At 34.2% G+C, this 13,501-nt stretch overlaps 1 pseudogene; it reads right to left on the bottom strand.

The window, feature by feature from the left end:
* The window catches only part of LOC122732189, a 47,673-nt pseudogene extending 34,479 nt beyond the window's left edge, over positions 1 to 13,194 (bottom strand).
* Positions 13,195 to 13,501: the final 307 nt, after the last annotated feature.

The following is a 13,501-nucleotide window of genomic DNA, read 5'->3' on the forward strand; positions in this document are numbered from 1 at the left end:
AGACATAGTTTTCATGTATCAGATAACTATGAATTAGAATTCCTGATCCACATAAAAATGTTTATTAATCATTAGCCATATTTATATTACATTACACTTACATTATACCCAATACTTAGATGGGAAAGAAATGACTAGTCAATTATCAAAAGTTTTGGAGTCTTACAGACCCAATATCTTGACAGCTGAATTTTCCACTGTCAATTAGATGTCATCTTACATGTATGTGTGTAGCCTTTGTAACTGGCAAAAGTTCATCGTATAAAACTGTTCTCATGAGTTTTAATGAAAACAACAAATACTCTAGATTCTGAATAGGAAACTAAGAAACAAGTTATTGTGACCAATATATTTTTGCCATGGAATTTGAATAATAACCTATCTATGTTTCCCTTGACCAAATGGAACATGGAAATATTTCTCATTTCCTCCACAAGTCTGTGACATATGAAGAAAAAAATCCTGAAAAAATTCCCAAACCCATAAAAATATATATTATCAATGTGGACATGTAAATACTCTAGGAATTAACCCATTCAAACAATAGAATCCCCTTCAAGGATATTGTTAAGTGTGCTGTGTGTAATGGAATTAGGGTGAAACAATAATAAGGGTTGGAGTAAAGAAGACAAGTTCAAATCCTTCTGTAGTCACTTAGTAGCTGTGATGCATTGGGGAATTTGCTTGACTATTCTGGACCACTGTTTCCTGTTTTGTAAAAGTGGGTTGAATAACATTACAGAGTTAGTGTAAGGACCAAATGAGATAGATGACATGTAAAGTGCTTTGCAACATTGAAAAACTTAAAGTATGATATAAACTTTAGCTATTGTTGCTGTTATTGTTCCTTTCTCTTTGTTTCTGTGTTTTATCTCTTTCAAAAAATGTGTTTAAAAAAAAAAAAGAAATGATGAGCAAGAAGAATTCAGAGAAACCTGGAGGGTCTTACGTGAGCTGATGATGAGTGAGATGAGCAGAACCAGAAGAACATTGTACACAGTATCATCAACATTGAGTGTTGACCTACTGTGATGGACTATATTCTTCTCACCAATGCAATGGTACAGAAGAGTTCCAGGGAACTCATGATAGAAGAGGATCTCCAAATCCAAGAAAAAAAAAGAAAGAAAGAACTGTGGAGTATAGATGCTGATTGAACCATATTATTTCTTTTGTTTTGGGTGCTGTTGTTTTTTTTTTTCTATTTTGAGGTTTTGCATCACTGCTCTGATTTTTTCTCTTGTAACAGGATTAATGCAGAAATAGGATTAATGTTATTATGTGTATATATATATATGTGTGTGTGTATATCTATATATGTATATGTATAGAGATATATAGATATAACCTATATCAGATTACCTGCTGTCTAGGGGAGGGGGGAGGGAGGGGAGGGTGGGAGAAAAATCTGAAATTGTAAAGCTTGTATAAACAAAAGTTGAGAACTATCTTTACATGTAACGGAAAAAATAAAATACCTTATACATTTAAAAAAAGTGTTTTTTTTAATTTTCTACTTGACATATATTATAATTTTTTTTACTGAATCTCTATGGTGAAAGATATATTTTTATTGATCACAGAATCATAAAATTTAAGTGTTGGAAGGAGCTTTAATGAACACCTAGTCTAACTCAAAAACCAGAAAAATACTATTAATCCACACTTCACCCCACAAGTATTTATCTAGCTTTTCCTTGAAAATATTTTGGTTTTAGAGGAAGAAAAGAATGCAAGAAAGATTAAGTGAACTCTACAAGGTCACAAAAATGTATATGTTCATTGTAATGGCTTGCTTTACACTCACTCATACACATAGAAAGAAAAATCCCTTTTACACCAATGATATATAAATCAATTTGCTCTATATTTTAGTTATTCTCTGAATCAACTAGGGGAAGACAAGGTCCCCTCAATTCCCCAGGCTTAGAAGAAATCTAGTGGTGGCCCTCTTTGGCTAAATATCTAGGACCTTCTCAAATTTTCAAGCATAGAAAAACATGGAAAATGGTGTGCACAATTTGATGACCCCTGATATGGGGAGTGGTCTTCCTTGATGGGGAAAAAAAATTACCAAATTTCTTTGAGGAGATTATAGCTTATCTTCCAAATCCTATTTGTGAACATCTTCCTATATGTATGAGTATAAAGCAAAGTACTTTTTTTTCCCCTCTTGGTCTAATCAACCTGGGGAATTTTGTAATAGAAATATGCTTGTTTTTGTTTTAGCTCCAGATTTCATCAGTGGGGCTTATTGACAACGCCTCTTTAATTCATTTAGGGAAAGAGATAGTCTCTAGTTAAAAACAAAAACAAACAAAAAACAAGAAAAATAGGTGCATTTTACCTAACAACAGAAAGTAAAATTCAGAAGGCTGCCACTGAAGCCACATACAGTAGGGGGACCTTATACTCACTGTATTACACCTCTATGTTTGTTTGGGTGGGCATGTCTTAATGATTTATCTTGGTCACATTCAAGATTTCTTTTTTGTTTGTTTTAAAGGAGCTATAATTAGCATCTATCTATCTATCTTTCTATCATCTATCTATCTATCTATCTATCTATCTATCTATCTATCTATCTATCTATCTATCTATCTATCTATCTATCTAACCAAAGGAAACTCCTTTTAGAAAAGCTACTTTAGACATGGAATAAAGGAGAACTCTCAACTGAGCCAATGCTAACAAAAATAAACAATGAGCAATTAATTAGATTTTGTGATATCTGGTCTAAAACAGGGAAGAAAATCAACTGATGAATTATTCTGGCCTCAGTTCAGAACTTTTGATTATCATAAGCTGAAAAATTTAAGATTGGTTTTAGATAAAGTGCAAAAACAGTTATACTTTGTATTTAAGGAATGAATTAACTGATCCTTTAAATAAGTTTATATCATTAGATGGCCTCTCCTCCCTTCAAGAAGTCATTGGTTATGATCAAATTTCTATTAAACAACAATAATATTTTAGTCCATTGGACCTCTCAACTTCGAGAAATAAAATTTCTAGATTTGATGAGGACTCTGAAGCAGATAAAGATTTCTTTCAAACCATATTTTATGGTTTTAATTCAATTTAGAAAGATGTAACTCATTTAATGACAACTACTCTCCACTCGAAAAAAGACAAGCCATTGCAGATGATTTAATCCAGTGGAGGTGTTAATCAATTTTTGCTTGAAAAATAAAGCATTTCTTTTTCTTTTTGTTGCTATTTATTTGTTGTTAATTTTATTTTTTAATTATATATAAACATTTTTACATCCTTTTTAAAAAATTTTTGAGTTCTGAATTCTCTCCTGCTCCTTCCACTTCCTTCAGAAGGCAAAATATTTGATCCATGTTATACTTGTACAGTAATGCAAAACATATTTCCATATCAATGCTGTTGTTAAAAAAACAGATTTTTAAAAAATGAAAAAATAAAGTGAAAAATTGTATGCTTTGATCTGCATTCAGATTCCATCAGCTCTCTCTCTGGAGGTACATAGCACTTCTGATCATTAATCCTTTGGATTTGTTTTGGATCACTGTATACCTGAGAATAGTTAAGTCAATCATGGTTGATCATCATACAATATTGCTGTTACTGTATACAGTTTTCTTCTGTTTCTACTCACTTTACTATGTATGAGTTCATGTAAATCTTTCCAGGTTTTTCTGAATTTACCCAGCTCAACTTTTCTTATATACAGTAGTATTCCATAACAATCATATACAACAACTTGTTCAAACATTTCTCAGTTGAGGACCATTCCCAAGTTTCCATTTTTTTTTTTTTGCCACCACAAAAAAGAGAAATAAATATTTTTGTATATATATGTCCTTTTTAAAAAAATCTCTTTGGGATACTGATATAGTAGTTGTATTAACCGAGCAAAAGATATGCATAGTTTGATAGCCCTTTGGGCATAATACAAATTGCTCTCCATAATGGTTAGACTACTTCACAACGCTACCAACAGTGCATTAGTTTTCCCATACTACAACATTTGACATTTTCATTTTCTGTCATATTATTCAATCTTATTGGTGGCAAGTGGTGCCTGTTCATATCCTTTGTATATCAATTGGAGAATGACTTGTATTCCTATAAATTTGATTTAGTTCCCTATATATTTTAGAAATGAGGCCTTTATTAGAAGTACTGGCTTTAAAAATTGTATCACAGTTTTCTGCCTCCCTTCTAATTTTGGAGGCATTGCTTCTTTTTGTACAAAAACGTTTTAATTTAATATAATCAAAATCTTACATTTTGCATTTCATAATATTCTCCATCTCTTCTGTGGTCATAAACTGTTTTATAGTAAAGCTCCAGGTTTGGCACCGCTAACCCACCTTCCTGTGCATTTTTTTTTTTGTTATTTCCCTGGATATTCTTGATTATTTGTTTTTCCAGATGAATTTTGTTATTTTTATTTCTAGCTCTATAAAATAATTTTTAGGCACTCTGATTGGTATGGCACTGAATAAGTAAATTAATTTAGGTAGTATTGTCATTTTTACTATATTAGCTCTGCCTATCCATGAGCAATTGATATCTTTCCAATTATTTAGATCTGATTTGATTTGTGTGAAGAGTGTTTGGTAGTTGTGTTCATAGAGTTCCTGGGTTTGTCTCGGCAAGTAGACTCCCAAGTATTTTATATTATCTACCATTACTTTAAATGGAATTTCTCCTTCTATCTCTTGCTGCTGGACTTTGTTGGTCCTGTATAGAGATGCTGATGATTTATGTGGATTTATTTTATATCCTGCTACTTTGCTAAAGTTGTTAATTGTTTCAAGTAATTTTTGAGTTGATTCTCTAGGATTCTTTAAGTATACCATCATGTCATCTGCAAAGAGTGATAGTTTTGTTTCCTCCTTGCCTATTCTAAGTCCTTTAATTCCTTTTTCTTCTCTGATTGTTAAAGCTAACATTTCTAGTACAATATTAAATAATGGGGTGATAATGGCATCCCTGTTTCACCCCTGATCTTATTGGGAAGGCCTCTAATTTATCTCCATTGCATACAATGCTTGCTGATGGTTTTAGGTAGATACTGTTTATTTTTTTAAGGAAAGCTCCACCTATTCCTAAGCTCTCTAGTGTTTTTATTAGGAATGGGTGCTGTATTGTGTCAAAAGCTTTCTCTGCATCTATTGAGATAATCATATGATTTTGGTTAGTTTTCTTATTGATGTGGTTGATAATGTTGATAGTTTTCCTAATGTTGAACTGGCCCTGCATTCCTGTTATAAATCCCACCTGGTCATAGAGTATTATCCTGGTGATCACTTGATGTATTCTCCTTGCTAATATCTTATTTAAGATTTTAGTATCAATATTCATTAGGGAAATTGGTCTATAATTTTCTTTCTCTGTTTTTTCTTTGTCTGGTTTTGGCATCACCATCATATTTGTATCATAAAACGAATTTGGTAGAACTCCTTCTTCCCCTATTTTTCCAAATAATTTGTATAATATTGGAATTAATTGTTCTTCAAATGTTTGGTAAAATTCACCTGCAAACCCATCTGGCCCTGGGGATTTTTTCTTAGGAAATTCATTAATGGCTTTTTCAATTTATTTTTCTAATATGGGTTTATTTAAGGATTGTATTTCCTCTTCATTTAACCTGGGCAGTTTGTATTTTTGTAAATCTTCATCCATTTCATTTAGATTGTCAAATTTATTGGCATACAGTTGGGCAAAATAATTCCTAATTATTGATTTAATTTCCACTTCATTGTTGGTGGCATCACCCTTTTCATTTTTGATACTGGTAATTTGATTTTCTTCTTTCTTTTTTAAATCAAATTAACCAATATTTTATCTATTTTATTTTTTTTTCATAAAACCAGCTCTTAGTTTTATTGATTAAGTCTATAGTTTTCTTGCTTTCAATCTTATTAATTTCTCCTTTTATTTTCAGGATCTCTAGTTTAGTATCTAATTGGGGATTTCTAGTTTCTTCTTTTTCTAGCTTTTTAAGCTGCATGCCCAATTAATTAATCTCCTCTTTCTTTTTTTTATTCATGTAAGTATTTAGAGCTATAAATTTTCCCCTAAGCACTGCTTTGGCTGTAACCCCTAGATTTTGGTATGCTGTCTCATTATTGTCATTCTCTTGGATATAGGTATTGATTGTTTCTATGATTTGTTGTTTGACCCATTTCATTCTTTAGAATGAAATTATTTAGTTTCCAATTGATTTTCATTCTACTTTTCCCTGGTTCTTTCTTACATGTAATTTTTATTGCATCATGATCTGAGAAGGATGCATTTACTATTTCTGCCTTTCTACATTTGACTATGATGTTTTTGTGCCCTAATATATGGTCAGTTTTTGAAAATGTGCCATGTACTGCTGAGAAAAAGGTACATTCCTTTCTATCCCCATTCACTTTTCTCCAGACATCTATCATGTCTAACTTTTCTAGTAATTTATTCACCTCTTTCACTTCTTTCTTATTTATTTTTTGGCTAGATTTATCTAATTCTGAGAGGGGGAGATTCAGATCCCCCACTAGTATAGTATTACTGTCTAATTCCTTTTGTAACTCATTTAACTTCTCCTCTGAGAATTTGGATGCTATACCACTTGGTATAATGATTTCTATCTTTGTCTGTGCTTTGTCTGAGATAAGGATCACTACCCCTGAATTTTTTTTACTTTAGCTGAAGCATAATATATTCTGCTCCAGCCTTTTACCTTTACTTTATGTGTATCTCTCTGCTTCAAATGAGGTTCAAGTAAACAGCATATTGTAGGATTCTGGTTTTTAATCCACTCTACAATTCACTTCTGTTTTATAGCAGAGTTCATCCCATTCACATTCACAGTTATTATTACTAACTGTGTATTCCCCTCCATTCTATTTTCCCCCCTTTGTACTTTTTCCCCCTTCTTTCAACCTATTCTTCCTCACTGATGTTTTGCTTCTTAGCCCTGGCTCCCTCAATCTGAGCTCCCTTTTTATCACCCCCTTCCCTTTTCTTTACCTTTTTCTCCCTTGCTTTTGTCCTCCCTTCTATCAGTACCTCCCCCTTTCCCTTCCCCTTTTACTTCCCTAAAGAATGAGCTAAGTTTCTTTATCCCAATGAACGTATATGTTATTCCCTCTTTGAATCAGATCTAATGAGAGTAGGGTTGAAAAAATGTTCATCCCTCCTTTCTTTCCCTCTATTGTGATAGGTTTTTTTCACCTCTTCATATGATATAGTTCACCCCATTCCACCTCCGCTTTCCTCTCCTCCCCATAGACTCCCTTTTTAACCCCTTAATTTTGCTTGTATCATCACATCAAAGACAATTTATATGTATACCCTCTGTGTAAAGTCCTTCTTTCTGCCCAAATACATTTACAGTTCTTAAGAGTTATGAGTATTACCTTCCTGTGTAGGGATGTAAACAGTTTAACCTAATTAAGTAACTTTTTTTTCCCTCTGTTTACCTTTGTAAATTTCTCTTGATTCTTGTATGTTAAGATTGAATTTTCTATTCAGTTCTCGTCTTTTGATCAGGAAACATTGAAAGTCCCCAATGTCATTGAATGTCCATCTTTTACCCTGGAAGGGAATACTCAGTTTTCCTGGGTAATAGGTTCTTGGCTGCAATCCAAACTCCTTTGCCTTCTGGGAATAACATATTCCAAGCCTTGTGGTCCTGTATTTTGAAGCTGCCAGGTCCTGAGCAATCCTGACTGTGGCTCCATGATATTTAAATTGCTTCTTTCTTGCTGCTTGGCATATTTTCTCCTTCACCTGTTAATTCCAGAATTTGGCTACAATATTCCTTTTAGTTTTCCTTTTGGGGTCTCTTTCAGGAGGTGATTGGTGGATTCTTTCAATGATAATTTTATCCTCTGATTCTATGATATCAGGGCAGTTCTCCTTAATAATTTCCTGGAATATGGTTTCTAGATTCTTTTTCTGATCATGGCTTTCTGGCGGTCCAATGATTCTCAAATTGTCTCTCCTGGATCTGTTTTCCAGATCAGTTGTCTTTCCAATGAGGTATTTCACATTTTCTTCTTATTTTTCATTCTTTTGATTTTGCTTGACTGATTCCTGGTGTCTCATGGATTCCTTATCTTCCAACTGTCCAATTTTAATTTTTAAGGCAATATTTTCTTCAATGAGATTATGCACCTTTTTTTCCATTTGGCCAAATGAATTTTTTAAGGCATTGTTTTCTTCAATGAGATTCTACACCTTTGTTTTCCATTTGGCCAGATGAATTTTTTAAGGAATTGTTTTCTGCAGTCAATCTTTGTGCTTCCTTTTCCAAGCTGCTGATTCTTTTTTCATAGTTTTCTTGTTTTGCTTTCATTTCTCTCCCAATTTTTTTCTACCTCTCTCAATTGATTTTTCTTCTTTTCTTTCTTTTTTTTTTGAAGGGCAATGAGGGTTAAGTGACTTGCCCAGGGTCACACAGCTAGTAAGTGTCAAGTGTCTGAGGGCGGATTTGAACTCAGGTCCTGCTGAATCCAGGGCCTTTGCTTTATCCACTGAGCTATGTAGATGCCCCTCTCAATTGATTTTTAAAGATGTTTTTGAGCTCTTCCAGGAAGGCTTTTTGTTCTTGAGATCAATTCACCTTCCCTTGTGAGGCTTCACATGTAGGCAATTTGAGGGTATTGTCCTCATCTGAGTTTTTGTTAGCTTCTTCCCTGTTGATACAGAAGCTTTTAATGGAGAGGGCTCTTTTTTGCTTCTAAGTTATTATTGCAGCTTATTTATATATTTTTTAAGTTGAGGTTTGCTTTGGAGGCACCAGGGTCCCTGTTTTGGGCTTCTTGTGCAGGGATATAGGTGCTGTGTCACCAGCCTTTGACACACTGAGGTCTTTATGGTGTGTACAGTTCTCTTGATCTGTGCTTCCTATCTGAGCATGCTAGGATCAGTGGGCCTAGTTGAGTCTATTCTGTTCATGGCCCTGCAGCTGGAAATTTGCCCTCTCAGCTGGTACAGGTAGGTTTTTCCACTGTCCTGCTGGGCCACCAGATTTTTGAGCCAGGTTCCAGGGGCCTCAGTTGTTCGGCTGTGGCCCGCAGCTCCTGCTGACTTGCCCCGACCCCCTCGGGCTGGGCTGCTGCCCTGCGCTGTGTCTCCCTTTTGCCCGAGACAGAACAACCTTTCCTGAAGTCTTCTAAATTATCTCTGGTTGGAAGACTGTATCTCTCTGTCTCTTTGAAGGTTCTGTAGTTTCAGAATCCCTCCAGAGGCTTGATTTCATATTCTTTTTGAGGGAACAGTGGGAGAGCTCAGGCAGCTCACTGATTCCTCTCTGCCATCTTGACTCCGCCCCTGCCCCAGTTATCGATACTGCTTATTATTTTAAGGAAAGCACTACCTATTCATAAGCTTTCTACTGTTTTTATTAGGAATGGGTGCTTTATTTTGTCAAAAGCTGTCTCTGCATATATTGAGATAATGATATGATTTTGATTAGTTTTCTTATTGATGTGGTTGATTTTGTTAATAGTTTTCCTAATGTTGAACCAGCCCTGCATTCCTGGTATAAATCCCTTCTGGTCATAGTGTATTATGCTGGTGATCACTTGCTGTAATCTCCTTGTTAATATCTTATTTAAGATTTTTGCATCAATATTCATTAGGGAAATTTGTCTATAATTTTCTCTGTTTTTGCTCTGTCCAGTTTTGGTATCACCACCATATTTGTGTCATAAAAGGAATTTGGTAGAACTCATTCTTCAACTATTTTTAAAATAATTTGCATAACATTGTAATTTAGTGTTCTTTAAATGTTTGGTAGAATTCACTTGAAAACCCATCTGGCCCTGGAGATTTTTTCTTAGGGAGTTCATTAATGTCTTGTTCAATTTCATTTTCTGATATGGGCTTATTTCCTCTTCAGTTGACCTGCCACTTTTGATTTTTCTAAATATTTATCCATTTCATTTAGACTGTCAAATTTATTGGCATACAGTTGGACAAAATAGTGCCTAATTATTGCTTTAATTTCCACTTCATTGGTGGTGCCCTTTCACTTTTTTTTTTTTCCGCAGGGCAATGGGAGTTAAGTGACTTGCCCAGGGTCACACAACTAGTAAGTGTCAAGGGTCTGAGGCCAGATTTGAACTCAGGTACTCCTCAATCCAGGGCCAGTGCTTTATCCACTGTGCCACATAGCCGCACCCTTTCACTTTTGATACTGATAATTTGGTTTTCTTCTTCCTTTCTTTTTTTTTTGTATCTTTTTTTGTTTGTTTTTTGTTTGTTTGGTTGGTTTTTTTTGTGAGGCAATTGGGGTGAAGTGACTTGCCTAGGGTCACACAGCTAGTAAGTGTCAAGTATCTGAGACTGGATTTGAACTCAGGTCCTCCTGACCCAAAGGCCAGTGCTCTATCCACTGTGCCACCGGCTTCCCCGCTTCTTTCTTTTTTTAATCAGATTAACCAATGGTTTATGTATTTTATTGTGTTTTTTTTTCATAAAACCAGCTCTTAGTTTTATTGATTAAGTCTATAGTTTTCTTGCTTTCAATCTTATTAATTTCTCCTTTAATTTTCAGGATCTCTAGTTTAGTATCTAATTGGGGATTTCTAGTTTCTTCTTTTTCTAGCTTTTTAAGCTGCATGCCCAATTAATTAATCTCCTCTTTCTTTTTTTTATTCATGTAAATATTTAGAGCTATACATTTTCCCCTAAGCACTGCTTTGGCTGTAACCCCTAGATTTTGGTATGCTGTCTCATTATTGTCATTCTCTTGGATATAGTTATTGATTGTTTCTATGGTTTGTTGTTTGACCCATTTCATTCTTTAGAATGAAATTATTTAGTTTCCAATTGATTTTCATTCTACTTTTCCCTGGTTCTTTCTTACATGTAATTTTTATTGCATCATGATCTGAGAAGGATGCATTTACTATTTCTGTCTTTCTACATTTGACTATGATGTTTTTGTGCCCTAATACATGGTCAGTTTTTGAAAATGTGCCATGTACTGCTGAGAAAAAGGTACATTCCTTTCTATCCCCATTCACTTTTCTCCAGATATCTATCATGTCTAACTTTTCCAGTAATTTATTCACCTCTTTCACTTCTTTCTTATTTATTTTTTGGCTAGATTTATCTAATTCTGAGAGGGGGAGATTCAGATCCCCCACTAGTATAGTATTACTGTCTAATTCCTCTTATAACTCATTTAACTTCTCCTCTGAGAATTTCAATGCTATACCACTTGGTGCATACAGGTTTAATAATGATATTTCTTCATTTTCTATAGTACCTTTTAGCAAGATGTAGTTTCCTTCCTTATTTCTTTTAATTAGTTCTATTTTTGCCTGCACTTTGTCTGAGATAAGGATTGCTACCCTTGCTTTTTTGAGTTCAGCTGAAGCATAATATTCTGTTCCAACATTTTACCTTTACTCTGTGTGTATCTCTCTGTTTCAAATGTGTTTCTTGTAAACAACATATTGTAGGATTCTGTTTTTTAATCCACTCTGCTATTCACTTCCATTTTATAGCAGAGTTAATCCCATTTACGTTCATAGTTATTATTACTAGCTGTCTATTTCCCTCCATTCTATTTACCCCCTTTGTACTTTATCCCCTTCTTTCACCCTAATCCTCCTCACTTCTTATCTCTGCCTCCCCCATTGTGCCATCCCTTTTACCAGCCCAACTCCCTTTTCTTTACCCGTTTCTCCCTTGCTTCTGCCCTCCCTTCTATTAGCCCCACCTTTTCCCCTTTCCCTTTTACTTCCTTCAAGAATATGCTAAATTTCTTTATCCAAATGAATGTATATGTTATTCCCTCTTTGAAACAAATCTAGTAAGAGTAAGGTTGAAACATTGTCCCCCCCCTTTATTTCCCTCTATTATAATAGGTCTTTTGTACCTCTTCACATGATGTAATTCACCCCATTCCATCTGTGCTTTTGTCTTCTACCCATAAATACTTTTAACCCTTTAATTTTCTTTATATAATCACATCAAAGACAATTTATATTTATACCTTCAGTGTATAATCCTTCTGTCTGCCTATATATATATATATATATATATATATATATATATATATATATATATATATATATATATATATATATATATATATATATATACACACACACACACACACACACACACAGAGTTCTCAAGAGTTATAGGTATTGGGGCAGCTAGGTGATGCAGTGTTTTATTGGTTTTTTTTTATTTTTAATTTATGAAATAAAAAGAATTTCCACAACAAAGTAGATTTTGAAAAAAAGATGATTGTATATAAAAGACAGTATAAAATACTTGGTAACACACCTACCAAAACAAACTCAGAATCTATATGAACAAAATTATTTAAATAATCCTTTTATACAAATAAACTCATTTAAATAATTGGAGAAATATTAATTGGTCATTGATAGACAGGGCCAATATAATAAAAAATAACAATTTTTACCTAGACTAATTTATATATTCAATGCTATCCCAATTAAATTAGCAAAAAATACAGAATTAGAAATAATATTTAAAAATATTTGAAAGAATAAAAAGTCAAGAATATCAAAGGAGCTAATAGAAAGAATGGAAAGGATGGAAGTTTAGCAATACCAGATCTAAAACAACATTATAAGAAAGTAATTATCTAAACTATGTTGTTATGGATAAGAAGTAAGAAGGTAGATCAGTGAAAAAGAGTAGATATACAATATATAAGCAGCAAATTTTGACAAGAACTTGAACTCTGCTCACCTTGGAGTGGGAATGTACTTTCAGAAGCTTCAGACTGTGCTGCTGTTTTCAGAGCTAGTTTTAGGGCTCTACAATTTTTTAATGTTTCCAAGGTGTTATTATGTGGAGAATGGTGTTATCATTGCTCTCCTGGTATTTGTTCTGGTTTTTACCAAGGTTGGGTACTTACTCTGCTGCAGCCACAAACACTAGCACTCCCCTTGACCATACCCCTGCTAACTTGTGATCAACCATAAGTGCTTCTCTCTGCACTGTAACTGTGACCCAGAACTGCTTATGGACTGTAGAATTGCCAGTCATCACCAGATGTAGCCAGTGCCAGCAAATTATGTCATGCCTTTCTTACCAGTAGTCTGAGCCCCTTACTCTTTCTGGGTGGAGAGTTTCCAAAGCTGCTCCTGGTGCTATTGTTGCCACCACAACCTTCAAGAACTGTGCTGGTGCTTCTGCTGTCATATGTTTGTGCTGCAGAGAGGCCTCCATTCCAGTATCACAGACCTACTGACTTAAGTAGCTTTAGGCTGGATAAATGTCTCATTTCAACATTTTGCTGGCTCTGCCACTCCAGAATTCAACTTGGGGCAATATTTTAGAGCTATTTGAAGATGAATGTTGTAAGAATTCAGCTGGATTGCTGCCTATACTCTGCCCTTTTGCCTCTGCCCTTCAATGAATCTTAAAGGAGCCAACATCATATCATAGAAAGTTGCTTCAAGGTTTCTCAAGACCATGGATAATTTCATCCATTTTATTCCAATCCATAGTACCTTGAATAGTTTCTGGTGCACAG

Source organism: Dromiciops gliroides, chromosome 6, assembly GCF_019393635.1.
Source record: "Dromiciops gliroides isolate mDroGli1 chromosome 6, mDroGli1.pri, whole genome shotgun sequence".
In the NCBI taxonomy this organism is placed as follows: Eukaryota; Metazoa; Chordata; class Mammalia; order Microbiotheria; family Microbiotheriidae; genus Dromiciops; species Dromiciops gliroides.